Genomic DNA, 5,030 nt, shown 5'->3' on the forward strand with positions numbered 1-5,030 from the left:
ACTCCTTATATAATTATTTACAGAGGCACTTGGCGACGGCGGCAAGGAAAAACTTCCTTTTAAGAGGCAGAAACCTTGGACAGACCCCAGCTCTAGGTGGGTGGCAATCCATTTGGGGTGAGACAGAGGTAAAGAGGTAAAGACAGAAGGACAGAGACAGACAAAGGTGCAGAACAAAAACAACAATAGCAACAACTACACTAATAGTAGTGACTGATGGTGATAATGATGATGAACATGAAGAAGATGATGACAATGACGACAACAGCCACATTGATGGGGGACAATGAGCAGACAACTCATGAGGCAGTACAATAGTATAGGATAGTATCTGTAGGTGGATTTACTTAGATAATAACCAGGGATATGAACAATCACAGCGTTGATTCGTGCGTCTCACGAGTGTCAACTTTTTGTACCTTCTTGACTTAAAACCAGCTTCAGCTGGTCAAGGACTAACCACCACACGTCCCCACCATCATACTGTGGACTGGCGAAAGACAAGTTACTTATAATAACTCACCCCAGAAATATCCATCATTATCACTCTTGATACATGGCTCAATAAAGGTATTGGTGATATTAGCAGAGTGGTACATGTTCTAAGTTTAATGACCTAAATAATACAGAACTTGGCATTAGTCAGAGGTCCAACCAGGATCCATGAGAACCCAAGACGAGAAAGCACAAGAACTCCGGGCACACGTTAAAGTGTATTAGTTTATATTTTCTAACATGGCATTCTTAATACGCGCACATGAATGAGTGCGAGTTAAAGAGAGTATGGTAGTATGGGAAACGTAGAGAAAGTCTCGAGTGCACCAATGGGAAGAACATTTTTCTAACCGATAACGTTGCAGGTATGCGTCAGCATTATTATAAGAGATGGGTTACAGGACAGGCACCTGATCAGCGAGGTCCCTCAACTAGAACGGAGCTTATCATAAGAATAGGACTTCCTCATCTCATAAGCCTAACTCTTAAAATGTAAGGAGAGGTGTCTTGCCTCCGCCAGAACCCACACGGCATAAGGGTTCATCTGTGGTTGACAACAGGAAAGAGGAGCTTGGTAACTGAAGGCTCTGGCTCGCTGTTCTGCTTTTTCACTTCCAATAGGAGAACGTAACATAAAAGGAAAAGATTGACTGTGTACTGGGCACTGCCTGTTAGGTGTGGAACTACTGACACGAATCTGATTCCCAACACATTCTGCTTCAGGCTCTCTCTTATGGATATTTTGGATAAGCAGAAATCTTGCAATGTTTAATGTCCACGCCAGCTGCAAAAAAAAGGTCCATTCCTTCTGTTGACTTGGCAATTTGGGATCTGCCCTCCTAGGTATGGAGATGTTAGCACCATCTTCTCCCTTTTACTCTTTCATGACATTGTGATGACAATTTCAGTGATTCCGAGATGTCACAATGAGATAAACATTAAGTAGCAACAGTACAGGCTTCTTCATCTCTCCAATCCTGTTCTTTAACTTCCTGGCCTCCATTCGATGTCGAATGTCATCCTTGAATCAATCCTTACTGCAAACAAACGTATTGGAAGGCGTGCCCCCGAGCTAATGGGGTGATTCCTATGAATTTCACCTACAGCTGACTGCCGCCTTTGATCTAAAAAACTGCCAGCAGAAACAAACCACCACTACCATTCATTTTCTTGTTACTTAGCAGATTGTCCCTTCTCTAAGCAAATCTTCTATTCTTTTCTACACATCGGTGAGTGCGATCTGGTGCCTCTTTTCAGATAGATGCCCTAGTCTTAGGACAATATGATCTTTGAACATCTATCAGATACCCTACGCACATCAGCTTGGAAAGTTTATATGTATATATAATATATTATATATATATATATTAAACCGTTCAAAATGGCTTATTATTCAAAATGGTATATTCTTGCATATTAGCTTTAAAGAGGCCAGGCATGGTTCAGTACACAGCGTGATACAGCAGTCTTCAATAGCACTTGGTTTCTAGTGGGAAGATGCTGCTGCCACAGTGAAGAACTTATGTTCTGCTTTCCGTGCTGGCTGCTTGTGAAGGAAGTTGGTAGCGAGAGACAGCGATACTGTTACAGGGTGACGAATTCAACCCTAAACAATTACCTCAGAGATGAGTAAGGAAAGCCGAATCGGCTCACGCTTTCCTTGACAGCTCGGTGAGGCTATTTCAACTTGTGGTCTTTATTTGAATTTTTGGGTCTGCGTTTGTTTTGGTGTCTAGGATGGAGCCAATTACGCTCCTCCTTCATTGTGGTGCTTCAACAGTTCCACCACATCATCAGCTTAATGAAGAAGATATGTTTAATATAATGCACTGTAAGTGGTTTGCAGTGTTTTTGATAGGCATCTCCAACACATAGATGTCCCATCTGAGCTCCCATCTATGTGGTTGGAAGAGTGCAAGAAATGAACTAGCTGTACCGCGAGGCGCCTGCAGTAGTGGCCATACATCGATGCTAAAACTTGCAAACAGCTCCCTTGTGAAGCAATCGTGTTGTATATTGTTGTAAGCAATGTTAATTAGTTTTCCTGTGCGTATTTGTACTGCAAGCCTCTGCTGTCCACCTATTCATAAGTTCGTATTTGGTTCTCCAGCCCCCCTGCAGAGGCAAAGGGAACACAACCTTGCAGTGTGCATTCAGAGCTCTAACTAAAAGGGCCGGTTAACTGCGTCAAAGTTAACCATAAACTGTGCTGGTGTCTGCACTCTACAAGCGAATGTGCTTTTTCCCAGAGTGTCATGCTGAAAGGCGGTCCTCCGCAGCATCAGTGCAGTACACAGTAGGTTCAGGGGGGTGGTTTGGGGTCTGACAGGCTGTGTTCGGTGTTGCTGCTCCAGTAGATGTATAGACCAATGATCACTGACTCAGCAAGTATTCTACCAATAACTGTCGTTTTCCCACAGCTCTCTGCTTTTTCTGCTCTGACGATAATGGAGACCATACGGTGCTTTAAGTGAGACATGTTCAAGGTCCCATGATGAAGTCTATCGAGAACTCTCAGTCACTTAGAGTAGACACTTGATTGCATCCTCCTCCGCTTGAATAGCATTTGTGTTGACTGGTTTGAGAATTACATCCTAAATTTAATTGTACCTACCTTTTCCTCATAACTTTGTTAACAACTAATCGCTATTCAAAACCATGTTATATAGTTTTGCCTCTCTCCTTTTATGGAGCATACCTCAGAGAGGCGGCTTAATATGCAGCGCTATCTGAACAGATATAGGTCTTCCACTGATAACACGCTGTGTGGTCTATGTTGAAATATAAAAAACACTATCCTATATCTATCTCGGTCAAGAAATAGTGCAAAATTATACTCATTGAAACAAAAACGGTAAAAAATGGCCTGACCCTGGTGGATTTTGCATCCATAAGTCTTTGGTCGGGGAATGCGAAAAAGTTCCTGCATCCAGTTTTATATTGATTTTTGTGTGTACAAAATCTGTCACATCGCTTTAATATGAATACATTTAACTATGAGTGTGTATGGCCATCTTAACTACTGAATATGGACCCTGCTGTGCTAACAATTTTTGTGTCCATATTAGAACCCTGTCTCACAAGTTGGCACTACTGGAGCATAGCGAATGTAACATCCAAAGAGACCTGAGCGCGCGATCCTAAACAACATCCATGTATCATGTGTGGCGTTGTCTATACAGGTAGGGACTGCTAGTTCATGTCTAGTTGAATCATATGGTGCGGTTTTTCTGTGATAATTCAATACATCAGGCCTGTTCACACATAGTCCATCAGAGAGGTAAGATATTCACAGTAGTCCTAGTCCCAGGGACATGTTGAACAGCAGGTCCGCTCGCGCCTCCCTGTACTTAGGTAATCTGCTCAGGTTGTTCCATTTAGGCGAATTTGGATCATCATTCCAGCTGAATCTGGCAGTCGGCTCTCGCTTCAAGCCAGCTAAGGTCTTTCACTCACGCCACTTCGGGGACATTTTTGAGCAGGGTCTTGGGCGGCCTTTCTTGTCCACAGTGCATAAGAACCACATGACATCCGTACTGTCCCATATGATATCTCTCTGGCCCAGTGCAATGACATATCACATATCTCTTGTGGGCGCCGATACTGTATGCCTCATCCTTGATATGAGATGTGTTCTCTGCCCCTTGTCAAATGAACCGTTGATTCGTCAAAGGTAGGATAGTGCTGGCAGGGATACTTGACAGTCAGCCAGACTGGCAGCATGCCACCTAGAGGCGCTAGGCGGGACTGGCGCCTTGGGTTGTATAAGTGGACGACGGAGATACAAGTAGGAACATTCAGTTTCTTTGCGAAATTAATGTTGAAGACCTCCCCTTGAAGATATAACGCGCGCTATGCGCCTCCGCGTGCGTCCATGTGACGCCTTGCTCAAGGGGCTTATATAGTCCGGAGAGGGGGGAGGCTGTGCTACCTTTGCTCGCTTTGACTGGGTTTCTCGTTGTGGTTGCTAGGCAAACCTGACAAGATGGGTTGGGTGGAGGAGCTTGGTAGGAATAAACACTTCATTGGTCTCTGAGAAAAAGAGCCGAAAGGAAGGTCTCTTCCTGACGGGATATTGGGAGAAAACGATGGTGCTTCACATGGCGCAAACGGAGAGAGGCATGCACACAGCGGTTTTCGACCAGCTACACCTCTGGACTGCATGCTCTCCACAGTGACATGCGCGTGGGTGATGCTTGCCTTCATGTCACCACGGAAGCGCGAGGGTTTCTCTTATATACACAAGCAATCATAGCTGCGAAATGAATGAACTTCAGAAATGTGAAAGCTATGCAAAAAAGTCTAGATCGATTGATAAAGGGCAGTGAACTTCCTTCTAACCTCCCTCTGTTCCTAATCCGACCCCAACTGCTGTTTCTAAATGATACATGTTCATTAACATGCAAGGAAGAATATAACTCATATATTAAGGAATGTGAGGTGTACAAGCACCTTTGGTGTGGTCTGAACACTAGGAAAAGGCTTTATCTCCTACAGTCTTCTCTACTTCTTCTCGTCCCGTCTCATCATGGCCG

This window comes from Morone saxatilis, unplaced genomic scaffold (assembly GCF_004916995.1).
Source record: "Morone saxatilis isolate NCDOM2014 unplaced genomic scaffold, NCSU_SB_2.0 Contig24, whole genome shotgun sequence".
NCBI lineage: Eukaryota > Metazoa > Chordata > Actinopteri > Moronidae > Morone > Morone saxatilis.